Source organism: Lissotriton vulgaris, chromosome 1_1 (genome assembly GCF_964263255.1).
Source record: "Lissotriton vulgaris chromosome 1_1, aLisVul1.2, whole genome shotgun sequence".
In the NCBI taxonomy this organism is placed as follows: Eukaryota; Metazoa; Chordata; class Amphibia; order Caudata; family Salamandridae; genus Lissotriton; species Lissotriton vulgaris.
The window spans coordinates 235,623,043-235,640,542 of NC_141685.1; the positions used below are offsets into that span (position 1 = coordinate 235,623,043).

Here is a 17,500-nt window from a genome sequence, read left to right on the forward strand (position 1 = left end):
TAATGGAGAATGCGGGCATCGATCCCGCTACCTCTCGCATGCTAAGCGAGCACTCTACCATTTGAGCTAATTCCCCTGTGTGTTTAATCTGCATAACATGAAAAAAGTAACCTCACTGCCTTCCACACTTTATTTGCAGTCCAATTGCACATAACAGTGTTCAGTTCACTCCTAACTTATGCCTTACCTCCACTTATGGGATGTTTTACAGTTCAGGTTGGCCTGTTTACTACTCGAATATGAGTGATATTGTTGTGTGTTCATCTAGACTCATACCCTACCTAATCTTGAAGTTAAATTTCCCACCAATGAGAAACCAAGGGAGATACCATTTTTGATAGTTATTGCATGTCTAATGCAAGAATAATCACCAGATTATGAGAGTCCAGCAAAAATTACTCATTTTCGCCCAACGTGGAGCTCGAACCCACGACCCTGAGATTAAAAGTCTCATACTCTACCGACTGAGCTAGCCGGGCTCCCACTTCAAGATGGTATGCAGACTAATCATTTTTTATGAAGAAAATCCAGTCCTGGACAATTTTTGGGAGTTATTGCAGGTCTAATGCAAGATTAATCTAAATATTATGAGAGTCAATGCAATATTCAGGCAAAAATTACTCGTTTTCGCCCAACGTGGGGCTCGAACCCATGACCCTGAGATTAAGAGTCTCATGCTCTACCGACTGAGCTAGCCGGGCTCCCTCCTTAAGACAGTATGCAGACCAATCCCTTTTTGTGAAAAAAATCAAATCCTGGATATTCCTCTACTCTTGTTTTGCAAGGAAATCCAGATTTATACATCCTTCAGAGGACAGAGTGTCAAAAAAAATAAGAGAAAATGAAAACGGAAGTTGTGAGAACTTCATTTTGAGATTGCATAAGAATTCAAATTCCTCTCACATGCTAAAGAATACCTGAACCCTTTTGATTAAACCACTTTAGTTGTTATAATGAGACCATATTTGAAAGCCATCTGTGATTTTTCTGTTCTTACTCTGCAATGACCTTGGCAATGACAAGTTTAAAATAAAATGTATGCAAATTGTATAATGGAGAATGCGGGCATCGATCCCGCTACCTCTCGCATGCTAAGCGAGCGCTCTACCATTTGAGCTAATTCCCCTGCGTGTTTAATCTGCATAACATGAAAAAAGTAACCTCACTGCCTTCCACACTTTATTTGAAGTCCAATTGCCCATAACAGTGTTCAGTTCACTCCTAACTTATGCCTTACCTCCACTTATGGGATGTTTTACAGTTCAGGTTGGCCTGTTTACTACTCGAATATGAGTGATATTGTGGTGTGTTCATCTGGACTCATACCCTACCTAATCTTGAAGTTAAATTTCCCACCAATGAGAAACCAAGGGAGATACCATTTTTGATAGTTATTGCATGTCTAATGCAAGAATAATCACCAGATTATGAGAGTCCAGCAAAAATTACTCATTTTTGCCCAACGTGGGGCTCGAACCCACGACCCTGAGATTAAGAGTCTCATGCTCAACCGACTGAGCTAGCCGGGCTTCAAGATGGTATGCAGACTAATCATTTTTTATGAAGGAAATCCATTCCTGGACAATTTTGGGGAGTTATTGCAGGTCTAATGCAAGATTAATCTCCATATTATGAGAGTCAATGCAATATTCAGGCAAAAATTACTCGTTTTCGCCCAACGTGGGGCTCGAACCCACGACCCTGAGATTAAGAGTCTCATGCTCTACCGACTGAGCTAGCCGGGCTCCCTCCTTAAGACAGTATGCAGACCAATCCCTTTTTGTGAAAAAAATCAAATCCTGGATATTCCTCTACTCTTGTTTTGCAAGGAAAGCCAGATTTATACATCCTTCAGAGGACAGAGTGTCAAAAAAATTAAGAGAAAATGAAAATGGAAGTTGTGAGAACTTCATTTTGAGATTGCATAAGAATTCAAATTCCTCTCACATGCTAAAGAATACCTGAACCCTTTTGATTAAACCACTTTAGTTGTTATAATGAGACCATATTTGAAAGCCATCTGTGATTTTTCTGTTCTTACTCTGCAATGACCATGGGCAATGACAAGTTAAAAATAAAATGTATGCAAATTTTATAATGGAGAATGCGGGCATCGATCCCGCTACCTCTCGCATGCTAAGCGAGCACTCTACCATTTGAGCTAATTCCCCTGTGTGTTTAATCTGCATAACATGAAAAAAGTAACCTCACTGCCTTCCACACTTTATTTGAAGTCCAATTGCCCATAACAGTGTTCAGTTCACTCCTAACTTATGCCTTACCTCCACTTATGGGATGTTTTACAGTTCAGGTTGGCCTGTTTACTACTCGAATATGAGTGATATTGCGCTGTGTTCATCTAGACTCATACCCTAGCTAATCTTGAAGTTAAATTTCCCACCAATGAGAAACCAAGGGAGATACCATTTCTGATAGTTATTGCATGTCTAATGCAAGAATATTCACCAGATTATGAGAGTCAATGCAATAATCCAGCAAAAATTACTCATTTTCGACCAACGTGGGGCTCGAACCCACAACCCTGAAATTAAGAGTCTCATGCTCTACCGACTGAGCTAGCCGGGCTCCCACTTCAAGATGGTATGCAGACTAATCATTTTTTATGAAGGAAATCCATTCCTGGACAATTTTTGGGAGTTATTGCAGGTCTAATGCAAGATTAATCTCCATATTATGAGAGTCAATGCAATATTCAGGCAAAAATTACTCGTTTTCGCCCAACGTGGGGCTCGAACCCACGACCCTGAGATTAAGAGTCTCATGCTCTACCGACTGAGCTAGCCGGGCTCCCTCCTTAAGACAGTATGCAGACCAATCCCTTTTTGTGAAAAAAATCAAATCCTGGATATTCCTCTACTCTTGTTTTGCCAGGAAAGCCAGATTTATACATCCTTCAGAGGACAGAGTGTCAAAAAAAATAAGAGAAAATGAAAATGGAAGTTGTGAGAACTTCATTTTGAGATTGCATAAGAATTCAAATTCCTCTCACATGCTAAAGAATACCTGAACCCTTTTGATTAAACCACTTTAGTTGTTATAATGAGACCATATTTGAAAGCCATCTGTGATTTTTCTGTTCTTACTCTGCAATGACCATGGGCAATGACAAGTTAAAAATAAAATGTATGCAAATTTTATAATGGAGAATGCGGGCATTGATCCCGCTACCTCTCGCATGCTAAGCGAGCGCTCTACCATTTGAGCTAATTCCCCTGCGTGTTTAATCTGCATAACATGAAAAAAGTAACCTCACTGCCTTCCACACTTTATTTGCAGTCCAATTGCCCATAACAGTGTTCAGTTCACTCCTAACTTATGCCTTACCTCCACTTATGGGATGTTTTACAGTTCAGGTTGGCCTGTTTACTACTCGAATATGAGTGATATTGTGGTGTGTTCATCTAGACTCATACCCTACCTAATCTTGAAGTTAAATTTCCCACCAATGAGAAACCAAGGGAGATACCATTTTTGATAGTTATTGCATGTCTAATGCAAGAATAATCACCAGATTATGAGAGTCCAGCAAAAATTACTCATTTTCGCCCAACGTGGAGCTCGAACCCACGACCCTGAGATTAAAAGTCTCATGCTCTACCGACTGAGCTAGCCGGGCTCCCACTTCAGGATGGTATGCAGACTAATCATTTTTTATGAAGGAAATCCAGTCCTGGACAATTTTTGGGAGTTATTGCAGGTCTAATGCAAGATTAATCTAAATATTATGAGAGTCAATGCAATATTCAGGCAAAAATTACTCGTTTTCGCCCAACGTGGGGCTCGAACCCATGACCCTGAGATTAAGAGTCTCATGCTCTACCGACTGAGCTAGCCGGGCTCCCTCCTTAAGACAGTATGCAGACCAATCCCTTTTTGTGAAAAAAATCAAATCCTGGATATTCCTCTACTCTTGTTTTGCAAGGAAAGCCAGATTTATACATCCTTCAGAGGACAGAGTGTCAAAAAAATAAGAGAAAATGAAAATGGAAGTTGTGAGAACTTCATTTTGAGATTGCATAAGAATTCAAATTCCTCTCACATGCTAAAGAATACCTGAACCCTTTTGATTAAACCACTTTAGTTGTTATAATGAGACCATATTTGAAAGCCATCTGTGATTTTTCTGTTCTTACTCTGCAATGACCATGGGCAATGACAAGTTAAAAATAAAATGTATGCAAATTTTATAATGGAGAATGCGGGCATCGATCCCGCTACCTCTCGCAATTACTCATTTTCGCCCAACGTGGGGCTCGAACCCACAACCCTGAAATTAAGAGTCTCATGCTCTACCGACTGAGCTAGCCGGGCTCCCACTTCAAGATGGTATGCAGACTAATCATTTTTTATGAAGGAAATCCATTCCTGGACAATTTTTGGGAGTTATTGCAGGTCTAATGCAAGATTAATCTCCATAATATGAGAGTCAATGCAATATTCAGGCAAAAATTACTCGTTTTCGCCCAACGTGGGGCTCGAACCCACGACCCTGAGATTAAGAGTCTCATACTCTACCGACTGAGCTAGCCGGGCTCCCTCCTTCAGACAGTATGCAGACCAATCCCTTTTTGTGAAAAAAATCACATCCTGGATATTCCTCTACTCTTGTTTTGCAAGGAAAGCCAGATTTATACATCCTTCGGAGGACAGAGTGTCAAAAAACATAAGAGAAAATGAAAACGGAAGTTGTGAGAACTTCATTTTGAGATTGCATAAGAATTCCAATTCCTCTCACATGCTAAAGAATACCTGAACCCTTTTGATTAAACCACTTTAGTTGTTATAATGAGACCATATGTGAAAGCCATCTGTGATTTTTCTGTTCTTACTCTGCAATGACCTTGGCAATGACAAGTTAAAAATAAAATGTATGCAAATTTTATAATGGAGAATGCGGGCATCGATCCCGCTACCTCTCGCATGCTAAGCGAGCGCTCTACCATTTGAGCTAATTCCCCTGTGTGTTTAATCTGCATAACATGAAAAAAGTAACCTCACTGCCTTCCACACTTTATTTGAAGTCCAATTGCCCATAACATTGTTCAGTTCACTCCTAACCTATGCCTTACCTCCACTTATGGGATGTTTTACAGTTCAGGTTGGCCTGTTTACTACTCGAATATGAGTGATATTGTGGTGTGTTCATCTAGACTCATACCCTACCTAATCTTGAAGTTAAATTTCCCACCAATGAGAAACCAAGGGAGATACCATTTTTGATAGTTATTGCATGTCTAATGCAAGAATAATCACCAGATTATGAGAGTCCAGCAAAAATTACTCATTTTCGCCCAACGTGGGGCTCGAACCCACGACCCTGAGATTAAGAGTCTCATGCTCTACCGACTGAGCTAGCCGGGCTCCCACTTCAAGATGGTATGCAGACTAATCATTTTTTATGAAGGAAATCCATTCCTGGACAATTTTTGGGAGTTATTGCAGGTCTAATGCAAGATTAATCTCCATATTATGAGAGTCAATGCAATATTCAGGCAAAAATTACTCGTTTTCGCCCAACGTGGGGCTCGAACCCACGACCCTGAGATTAAGAGTCTCATGCTCTACCGACTGAGCTAGCCGGGCTCCCTCCTTAAGACAGTATGCAGACCAATCCCTTTTTGTGAAAAAAATAAAATCCTGGATATTCCTCTACTCTTGTTTTGCAAGGAAAGCCAGATTTATACATCCTTCAGAGGACAGTGTCAAAAAAATAAGAGAAAATGAAAACGGAAGTTGTGAGAACTTCATTTTGAGATTGCATAAGAATTCAAATTCCTCTCACATGCTAAAGAATACCTGAACCCTTTTGATTAAACCACTTTAGTTGTTATAATGAGACCATATTTGAAAGCCATCTGTGATTTTTCTGTTCTTACTCTGCAATGACCTTGGCAATGACAAGTTAAAAATAAAATGTATGCAAATTTTATAATGGAGAATGCGGGCATCGATCCCGCTACCTCTCGCATGCTAAGCGAGCGCTCTACCATTTGAGCTACTTCCCCTGTGTGTTTAATCTGCATAACATGAAAAAAGTAACCTCACTGCCTTCCACACTTTATTTGAAGTCCAATTGCCCATAACAGTGTTCAGTTCACTCCTAACTTATGCCTTACCTCCACTTATGGGATGTTTTACAGTTCAGGTTGGCCTGTTTACTACTCGAATATGAGTGATATTGTGGTGTGTTCATCTGGACTCATACCCTACCTAATCTTGAAGTTAAATTTCCCACCAATGAGAAACCAAGGGAGATACCATTTTTGATAGTTATTGCATGTCTAATGCAAGAATAATCACCAGATTATGAGAGTCCAGCAAAAATTACTCATTTTCGCCCAACGTGGGGCTCGAACCCACGACCCTGAGATTAAGAGTCTCATGCTCAACCGACTGAGCTAGCCGGGCTTCAAGATGGTATGCAGACTAATCATTTTTTATGAAGGAAATCCATTCCTGGACAATTTTTGGGAGTTATTGCAGGTCTAATGCAAGATTAATCTCCATATTATGAGAGTCAATGCAATATTCAGGCAAAAATTACTCGTTTTCGCCCAACGTGGGGCTCGAACCCACGACCCTGAGATTAAGAGTCTCATGCTCTACCGACTGAGCTAGCCGGGCTCCCTCCTTAAGACAGTATGCAGACCAATCCCTTTTTGTGAAAAAAATCAAATCCTGGATATTCCTCTACTCTTGTTTTGCAAGGAAAGCCAGATTTATACATCCTTCAGAGGACAGAGTGTCAAAAAAATTAAGAGAAAATGAAAATGGAAGTTGTGAGAACTTCATTTTGAGATTGCATAAGAATTCAAATTCCTCTCACATGCTAAAGAATACCTGAACCCTTTTGATTAAACCACTTTAGTTGTTATAATGAGACCATATTTGAAAGCCATCTGTGATTTTTCTGTTCTTACTCTGCAATGACCATGGGCAATGACAAGTTAAAAATAAAATGTATGCAAATTTTATAATGGAGAATGCGGGCATCGATCCCGCTACCTCTCGCATGCTAAGCGAGCACTCTACCATTTGAGCTAATTCCCCTGTGTGTTTAATCTGCATAACATGAAAAAAGTAACCTCACTGCCTTCCACACTTTATTTGAAGTCCAATTGCCCATAACAGTGTTCAGTTCACTCCTAACTTATGCCTTACCTCCACTTATGGGATGTTTTACAGTTCAGGTTGGCCTGTTTACTACTCGAATATGAGTGATATTGCGCTGTGTTCATCTAGACTCATACCCTAGCTAATCTTGAAGTTAAATTTCCCACCAATGAGAAACCAAGGGAGATACCATTTCTGATAGTTATTGCATGTCTAATGCAAGAATATTCACCAGATTATGAGAGTCAATGCAATAATCCAGCAAAAATTACTCATTTTCGACCAACGTGGGGCTCGAACCCACAACCCTGAAATTAAGAGTCTCATGCTCTACCGACTGAGCTAGCCGGGCTCCCACTTCAAGATGGTATGCAGACTAATCATTTTTTATGAAGGAAATCCATTCCTGGACAATTTTTGGGAGTTATTGCAGGTCTAATGCAAGATTAATCTCCATATTATGAGAGTCAATGCAATATTCATGCAAAAATTACTCGTTTTCGCACAACGTGGGGCTCGAACCCACGACCCTGAGATTAAGAGTCTCATGCTCTACCGACTGAGCTAGCCAGGCTCCCTCCTTAAGACAGTATGCAGACCAATCCCTTTTTGTGAAAAAAATAAAATCCTGGATATTCCTCTACTCTTGTTTTGCAAGGAAAGCCAGATTTATACATCCTTCAGAGGAAAGAGTGTCAAAAAAAATAAGAGAAAATGAAAATGGAAGTTGTGAGAACTTCATTTTGAGATTGCATAAGAATTCAAATTCCTCTCACATGCTAAAGAATACCTGAACCCTTTTGATTAAACCACTTTAGTTGTTATATTGAGACCATATTTGAAAGCCATCTGTGATTTTTCTGTTCTTACTCTGCAATGACCATGGGCAATGACAAGTTAAAAATAAAATGTATGCAAATTTTATAATGGAGAATGCGGGCATCGATCCCGCTACCTCTCGCATGCTAAGCGAGCACTCTACCATTTGAGCTAATTCCCCTATGTGTTTAATCTGCATAACATGAAAAAAGTAACCTCACTGCCTTCCACACTTTATTTGCAGTCCAATTGCACATAACAGTGTTCAGTTCACTCCTAACTTATGCCTTACCTCCACTTATGGGATGTTTTACAGTTCAGGTTGGCCTGTTTACTACTCGAATATGAGTGATATTGTGGTGTGTTCATCTAGACTCATACCCTACCTAATCTTGAAGTTAAATTTCCCACCAATGAGAAACCAAGGGAGATACCATTTTTGATAGTTATTGCATGTCTAATGCAAGAATAATCACCAGATTATGAGAGTCCAGCAAAAATTACTCATTTTCGCCCAACGTGGAGCTCGAACCCACGACCCTGAGATTAAAAGTCTCATGCTCTACCGACTGAGCTAGCCGGGCTCCCACTTCAAGATGGTATGCAGACTAATCATTTTTTATGAAGGAAATCCAGTCCTGGACAATTTTTGGGAGTTATTGCAGGTCTAATGCAAGATTAATCTAAATATTATGAGAGTCATTGCAATATTCAGGCAAAAATTACTCGTTTTCGCCCAACGTGGGGCTCGAACCCATGACCCTGAGATTAAGAGTCTCATGCTCTACCGACTGAGCTAGCCGGGCTCCCTCCTTAAGACAGTATGCAGACCAATCCCTTTTTGTGAAAAAAATCAAATCCTGGATATTCCTCTACTCTTGTTTTGCAAGGAAATCCAGATTTATACATCCTTCAGAGGACAGAGTGTCAGAAAAAATAAGAGAAAATGAAAACGGAAGTTGTGAGAACTTCATTTTGAGATTGCATAAGAATTCAAATTCCTCTCACATGCTAAAGAATACCTGAACCCTTTTGATTAAACCACTTTAGTTGTTATAATGAGACCATATTTGAAAGCCATCTGTGATTTTTCTGTTCTTACTCTGCAATGACCTTGGCAATGACAAGTTAAAAATAAAATGTATGCAAATTGTAAAATGGAGAATGCGGGCATCGATCCCGCTACCTCTTGCATGCTAAGCGAGCGCTCTACCATTTGAGCTAATTCCCCTGTGTGTTTAATCTGCATAACATGAAAAAAGTAACCTCACTGCCTTCCACACTTTATTTGAAGTCCAATTGCCCATAACAGTGTTCAGTTCACTCCTAATTTATGCCTTACCTCCACTTATGGGATGTTTTACAGTTCAGGTTGGCCTGTTTACTACTCGAATATGAGTGATATTGTGGTGTGTTCATCTGGACTCATACCCTACCTAATCTTGAAGTTAAATTTCCCACCAATGAGAAACCAAGGGAGATACCATTTTTGATAGTTATTGCATGTCTAATGCAAGAATAATCACCAGATTATGAGAGTCCAGCAAAAATTACTCATTTTCGCCCAACGTGGGGCTCGAACCCACGACCCTGAGATTAAGAGTCTCATTCTCTACCGACTGAGCTAGCCGGGCTCCCACTTCAAGATGGTATGCAGACTAATCATTTTTTATGAAGGAAATCCATTCCTGGACAATTTTTGGGAGTTATTGCAGGTCTAATGCAAGATTAATCTCCATATTATGAGAGTCAATGCAATATTCAGGCAAAAATTACTCGTTTTCGCCCAACGTGGGGCTCGAACCCACGACCCTGAGATTAAGAGTCTCATGCTCTACCGACTGAGCTAGCCGGGCTCCCTCCTTCAGACAGTATGCAGACCAATCCCTTTTTGTGAAAAAAATCACATCCTGGATATTCCTCTACTCTTGTTTTGCAAGGAAAGCCAGATTTATACATCCTTCGGAGGACAGAGTGTCAAAAAACATAAGAGAAAATGAAAACGGAAGTTGTGAGAACTTCATTTTGAGATTGCATAAGAATTCAAATTCCTCTCACATGCTAAAGAATACCTGAACCCTTTTGATTAAACCACTTTAGTTGTTATAATGAGACCATATGTGAAAGCCATCTGTGATTTTTCTGTTCTTACTCTGCAATGACCTTGGCAATGACAAGTTAAAAATAAAATGTATGCAAATTTTATAATGGAGAATGCGGGCATCGATCCCGCTACCTCTCGCATGCTAAGCGAGCGCTCTACCATTTGAGCTAATTCCCCTGTGTGTTTAATCTGCATAACATGAAAAAAGTAACCTCACTGCCTTCCACACTTTATTTGAAGTCCAATTGCCCATAACAGTGTTCAGTTCACTCCTAACTTATACCTTACCTCCACTTATGGGATGTTTTACAGTTCAGGTTGGCCTGTTTACTACTCGAATATGAGTGATATTGTGGTGTGTTCATCTAGACTCATACCCTACCTAATCTTGAAGTTAAATTTCCCACCAATGAGAAACCAAGGGAGATACCATTTTTGATAGTTATTGCATGTCTAATGCAATAATAATCACCAGATTATGAGAGTCCAGCAAAAATTACTCATTTTCACCCAACGTGGGGCTCGAACCCACGACCCTGAGATTAAGAGTCTCATGCTCTACCGACTGAGCTAGCCGGGCTCCCACTTCAAGATGGTATGCAGACTAATCATTTTTTATGAAGGAAATCCATTCCTGGACAATTTTTGGGAGTTATTGCAGGTCTAATGCAAGATTAATCTCCATATTATGAGAGTCAATGCAATATTCAGGCAAAAATTACTCGTTTTCGCCCAACGTGGGGCTCGAACCCACGACCCTGAGATTAAGAGTCTCATGCTCTACCGACTGAGCTAGCCGGGCTCCCTCCTTAAGACAGTATGCAGACCAATCCCTTTTTGTGAAAAAAATCAAATCCTGGATATTCCTCTACTCTTGTTTTGCAAGGAAAGCCAGATTTATACATCCTTCAGAGGACAGAGTGTCAAAAAAATAAGAGAAAATGAAAACGGAAGTTGTGAGAACTTCATTTTGAGATTGCATAAGAATTCAAATTCCTCTCACATGCTAAAGAATACCTGAACCCTTTTGATTAAACCACTTTAGTTGTTATAATGAGACCATATTTGAAAGCCATCTGTGATTTTTCTGTTCTTACTCTGCAATGACCTTGGCAATGACAAGTTAAAAATAAAATGTATGCAAATTTTATAATGGAGAATGCGGGCATCGATCCCGCTACCTCTCGCATGCTAAGCGAGCGCTCTACCATTTGAGCTACTTCCCCTGTGTGTTTAATCTGCATAACATGAAAAAAGTAACCTTACTGCCTTCCACACTTTATTTGAAGTCCAATTGCCCATAACAGTGTTCAGTTCACTCCTAACTTATGCCTTACCTCCACTTATGGGATGTTTTACAGTTCAGGTTGGCCTGTTTACTACTCGAATATGAGTGATATTGTGGTGTGTTCATCTGGACTCATACCCTACCTAATCTTGAAGTTAAATTTCCCACCAATGAGAAACCAAGGGAGATACCATTTTTGATAGTTATTGCATGTCTAATGCAAGAATAATCACCAGATTATGAGAGTCCAGCAAAAATTACTCATTTTCCCCCAACGTGGGGCTCGAACCCACGACCCTGAGATTAAGAGTCTCATGCTCTACCGACTGAGCTAGCCGGGCTCCCACTTCAAGATGGTATGCAGACTAATCATTTTTTATGAAGGAAATCCATTCCTGGACAATTTTTGGGAGTTATTGCAGGTCTAATGCAAGATTAATCTCCATATTATGAGAGTCAATGCAATATTCAGGCAAAAATTACTCGTTTTCGCCCAACGTGGGGCTCGAACCCACGACCCTGAGATTAAGAGTCTCATGCTCTACCGACTGAGCTAGCCAGGCTCCCTCCTTAAGACAGTATGCAGACCAATCCCTTTTTGTGAAAAAAATAAAATCCTGGATATTCCTCTACTCTTGTTTTGCAAGGAAAGCCAGATTTATACATCCTTCAGAGGAAAGAGTGTCAAAAAAAATAAGAGAAAATGAAAATGGAAGTTGTGAGAACTTCATTTTGAGATTGCATAAGAATTCAAATTCCTCTCACATGCTAAAGAATACCTGAACCCTTTTGATTAAACCACTTTAGTTGTTATATTGAGACCATATTTGAAAGCCATCTGTGATTTTTCTGTTCTTACTCTGCAATGACCATGGGCAATGACAAGTTAAAAATAAAATGTATGCAAATTTTATAATGGAGAATGCGGGCATCGATCCCGCTACCTCTCGCATGCTAAGCGAGCACTCTACCATTTGAGCTAATTCCCCTATGTGTTTAATCTGCATAACATGAAAAAAGTAACCTCACTGCCTTCCACACTTTATTTGCAGTCCAATTGCACATAACAGTGTTCAGTTCACTCCTAACTTATGCCTTACCTCCACTTATGGGATGTTTTACAGTTCAGGTTGGCCTGTATACTACTCGAATATGAGTGATATTGTGGTGTGTTCATCTAGACTCATACCCTACCTAATCTTGAAGTTAAATTTCCCACCAATGAGAAACCAAGGGAGATACCATTTTTGATAGTTATTGCATGTCTAATGCAAGAATAATCACCAGATTATGAGAGTCCAGCAAAAATTACTCATTTTCGCCCAACGTGGGGCTCGAACCCACGACCCTGAGATTAAGAGTCTCATGCTCAACCGACTGAGCTAGCCGGGCTCCCACTTCAAGATGGTATGCAGACTAATCATTTTTTATGAAGGAAATCCATTCCTGGACAATTTTTGGGAGTTATTGCAGGTCTAATGCAAGATTAATCTCCATATTATGAGAGTCAATGCAATATTCAGGCAAAAATTACTCGTTTTCGCCCAACGTGGGGCTCGAACCCACGACCCTGAGATTAAGAGTCTCATGCTCTACCGACTGAGCTAGCCGGGCTCCCTCCTTAAGACAGTATGCAGACCAATCCCTTTTTGTGAAAAAAATCAAATCCTGGATATTCCTCTACTCTTGTTTTGCAAGGAAAGCCAGATTTATACATCCTTCAGAGGACAGAGTGTCAAAAAAATAAGAGAAAATGAAAATGGAAGTTGTGAGAACTTCATTTTGAGATTGCATAAGAATTCAAATTCCTCTCACATGCTAAAGAATACCTGAACCCTTTTGATTAAACCACTTTAGTTGTTATAATGAGACCATATTTGAAAGCCATCTGTGATTTTTCTGTTCTTACTCTGCAATGACCATGGGCAATGACAAGTTAAAAATAAAATGTATGCAAATTTTATAATGGAGAATGCGGGCATCGATCCCGCTACCTCTCGCATGCTAAGCGAGCACTCTACCATTTGAGCTAATTCCCCTGTGTGATTAATCTGCATAACATGAAAAAAGTAACCTCACTGCCTTCCACACTTTATTTGAAGTCCAATTGCCCATAACAGTGTTCAGTTCACTCATAACTTATGCCTTACCTCCACTTATGGGATGTTTTACAGTTCAGGTTGGCCTGTTTACTACTCGAATATGAGTGATATTGCGCTGTGTTCATCTAGACTCATACCCTAGCTAATCTTGAAGTTAAATTTCCCACCAATGAGAAACCAAGGGAGATACCATTTCTGATAGTTATTGCATGTCTAATGCAAGAATTTTCACCAGATTATGAGAGTCAATGCAATAATCCAGCAAAAATTACTCATTTTCGCCCAACGTGGGGCTCGAACCCACAACCCTGAAATTAAGAGTCTCATGCTCTACCGACTGAGCTAGCCGGGCTCCCACTTCAAGATGGTATGCAGACTAATCATTTTTTATGAAGGAAATCCATTCCTGGACAATTTTTGGGAGTTATTGCAGGTCTAATGCAAGATTAATCTCCATAATATGAGAGTCAATGCAATATTCAGGCAAAAATTACTCGTTTTCGCCCAACGTGGGGCTCGAACCCACGACCCTGAGATTAAGAGTCTCATACTCTACCGACTGAGCTAGCCGGGCTCCCTCCTTCAGACAGTATGCAGACCAATCCCTTTTTGTGAAAAAAATCACATCCTGGATATTCCTCTACTCTTGTTTTGCAAGGAAAGCCAGATTTATACATCCTTCGGAGGACAGAGTGTCAAAAAACATAAGAGAAAATGAAAACGGAAGTTGTGAGAACTTCATTTTGAGATTGCATAAGAATTCCAATTCCTCTCACATGCTAAAGAATACCTGAACCCTTTTGATTAAACCACTTTAGTTGTTATAATGAGACCATATGTGAAAGCCATCTGTGATTTTTCTGTTCTTACTCTGCAATGACCTTGGCAATGACAAGTTAAAAATAAAATGTATGCAAATTTTATAATGGAGAATGCGGGCATCGATCCCGCTACCTCTCGCATGCTAAGCGAGCGCTCTACCATTTGAGCTAATTCCCCTGTGTGTTTAATCTGCATAACATGAAAAAAGTAACCTCACTGCCTTCCACACTTTATTTGAAGTCCAATTGCCCATAACATTGTTCAGTTCACTCCTAACCTATGCCTTACCTCCACTTATGGGATGTTTTACAGTTCAGGTTGGCCTGTTTACTACTCGAATATGAGTGATATTGTGGTGTGTTCATCTAGACTCATACCCTACCTAATCTTGAAGTTAAATTTCCCACCAATGAGAAACCAAGGGAGATACCATTTTTGATAGTTATTGCATGTCTAATGCAAGAATAATCACCAGATTATGAGAGTCCAGCAAAAATTACTCATTTTCGCCCAACGTGGGGCTCGAACCCACGACCCTGAGATTAAGAGTCTCATGCTCTACCGACTGAGCTAGCCGGGCTCCCACTTCAAGATGGTATGCAGACTAATCATTTTTTATGAAGGAAATCCATTCCTGGACAATTTTTGGGAGTTATTGCAGGTCTAATGCAAGATTAATCTCCATATTATGAGAGTCAATGCAATATTCAGGCAAAAATTACTCGTTTTCGCCCAACGTGGGGCTCGAACCCACGACCCTGAGATTAAGAGTCTCATGCTCTACCGACTGAGCTAGCCGGGCTCCCTCCTTAAGACAGTATGCAGACCAATCCCTTTTTGTGAAAAAAATCAAATCCTGGATATTCCTCTGCTCTTGTTTTGCAAGGAAAGCCAGATTTATACATCCTTCAGAGGACAGAGTGTCAAAAAAATAAGAGAAAATGAAAACGGAAGTTGTGAGAACTTCATTTTGAGATTGCATAAGAATTCAAATTCCTCTCACATGCTAAAGAATACCTGAACCCTTTTGATTAAACCACTTTAGTTGTTATAATGAGACCATATTTGAAAGCCATCTGTGATTTTTCTGTTCTTACTCTGCAATGACCTTGGCAATGACAAGTTAAAAATAAAATGTATGCAAATTTTATAATGGAGAATGCGGGCATCGATCCCGCTACCTCTCGCATGCTAAGCGAGCGCTCTACCATTTGAGCTACTTCCCCTGTGTGTTTAATCTGCATAACATGAAAAAAGTAACCTCACTGCCTTCCACACTTTATTTGAAGTCCAATTGCCCATAACAGTGTTCAGTTCACTCCTAACTTATGCCTTACCTCCACTTATGGGATGTTTTACAGTTCAGGTTGGCCTGTTTACTACTCGAATATGAGTGATATTGTGGTGTGTTCATCTGGACTCATACCCTACCTAATCTTGAAGTTAAATTTCCCACCAATGAGAAACCAAGGGAGATACCATTTTTGATAGTTATTGCATGTCTAATGCAAGAATAATCACCAGATTATGAGAGTCCAGCAAAAATTACTCATTTTCGCCCAACGTGGGGCTCGAACCCACGACCCTGAGATTAAGAGTCTCATGCTCTACCGACTGAGCTAGCCGGGCTCCCACTTCAAGATGGTATGCAGACTAATCATTTTTTATGAAGGAAATCCATTCCTGGACAATTTTTGGGAGTTATTGCAGGTCTAATGCAAGATTAATCTCCATATTATGAGAGTCAATGCAATATTCAGGCAAAAATTACTCGTTTTCGCCCAACGTGGGGCTCGAACCCACGACCCTGAGATTAAGAGTCTCATGCTCTACCGACTGAGCTAGCCGGGCTCCCTCCTTAAGACAGTATGCAGACCAATCCCTTTTTGTGAAAAAAATCAAATCCTGGATATTCCTCTACTCTTGTTTTGCAAGGAAAGCCAGATTTATACATCCTTCAGAGGACAGAGTGTCAAAAAAATAAAAGAAAATGAAAACGGAAGTTGTGAGAACTTCATTTTGAGATTGCATAAGAATTCAAATTCCTCTCACATGCTAAAGAATACCTGAACCCTTTTGATTAAACCACTTTAGTTGTTATAATGAGACCATATTTGAAAGCCATCTGTGATTTTTCTGTTCTTACTCTGCAATGACCTTGGCAATGACAAGTTAAAAATAAAATGTATGCAAATTTTATAATGGAGAATGCGGGCATCGATCCCGCTACCTCTCGCATGCTAAGCGAGCGCTCTACCATTTGAGCTACTTCCCCTGTGTGTTTAATCTGCATAACATGAAAAAAGTAACCTCACTGCCTTCCACACTTTATTTGAAGTCCAATTGCCCATAACAGTGTTCAGTTCACTCCTAACTTATGCCTTACCTCCACTTATGGGATGTTTTACAGTTCAGGTTGGCCTGTTTACTACTCGAATATGAGTGATATTGTGGTGTGTTCATCTGGACTCATACCCTACCTAATCTTGAAGTTAAATTTCCCACCAATGAGAAACCAAGGGAGATACCATTTTTGATAGTTATTGCATGTCTAATGCAAGAATAATCACCAGATTATGAGAGTCCAGCAAAAATTACTCATTTTCGCCCAACGTGGGGCTCGAACCCACGACCCTGAGATTAAGAGTCTCATGCTCTACCGACTGAGCTAGCCGGGATCCCACTTCAAGATGGTATGCAGACTAATCATTTTTTATGAAGGAAATCCATTCCTGGACAATTTTTGGGAGTTATTGCAGGTCTAATGCAAGATTAATCTCCATATTATGAGAGTCAATGCAATATTCAGGCAAAAATTACTCGTTTTCGCCCAACGTGGGGCTCGAACCCACGACCCTGAGATTAAGAGTCTCATGCTCTACCGACTGAGCTAGCCAGGCTCCCTCCTTAAGACAGTATGCAGACCAATCCCTTTTTGTGAAAAAAATAAAATCCTGGATATTCCTCTACTCTTGTTTTGCAAGGAAAGCCAGATTTATACATCCTTCAGAGGAAAGAGTGTCAAAAAAAATAAGAGAAAATGAAAATGGAAGTTGTGAGAACTTCATTTTGAGATTGCATAAGAATTCAAATTCCTCTCACATGCTAAAGAATACCTGAACCCTTTTGATTAAACCACTTTAGTTGTTATATTGAGACCATATTTGAAAGCCATCTGTGATTTTTCTGTTCTTACTCTGCAATGACCATGGGCAATGACAAGTTAAAAAT

General features: G+C 40.0%; 4 non-coding genes across 4 annotated transcripts; all 4 read right to left on the bottom strand.

The window, feature by feature from the left end:
- Positions 1 to 1,053: 1,053 nt before the first annotated feature.
- TRNAA-AGC (transfer RNA alanine (anticodon AGC)) lies at positions 1,054 to 1,126 on the bottom strand. The gene has a single exon. It is a non-coding gene; the product is annotated as a tRNA-Ala (tRNA).
- A 3,780-nt stretch (positions 1,127 to 4,906) lies between these two features.
- Positions 4,907 to 4,979, bottom strand: TRNAA-AGC (transfer RNA alanine (anticodon AGC)). Its single transcript has one exon. It is a non-coding gene; the product is annotated as a tRNA-Ala (tRNA).
- A 5,182-nt stretch (positions 4,980 to 10,161) lies between these two features.
- Positions 10,162 to 10,234, bottom strand: TRNAA-AGC (transfer RNA alanine (anticodon AGC)). Its single transcript has one exon. It is a non-coding gene; the product is annotated as a tRNA-Ala (tRNA).
- A 4,139-nt stretch (positions 10,235 to 14,373) lies between these two features.
- On the bottom strand, positions 14,374 to 14,446 carry TRNAA-AGC (transfer RNA alanine (anticodon AGC)). Its single transcript has one exon. It is a non-coding gene; the product is annotated as a tRNA-Ala (tRNA).
- Between the last annotated feature and the right edge of the window lie 3,054 nt (positions 14,447 to 17,500).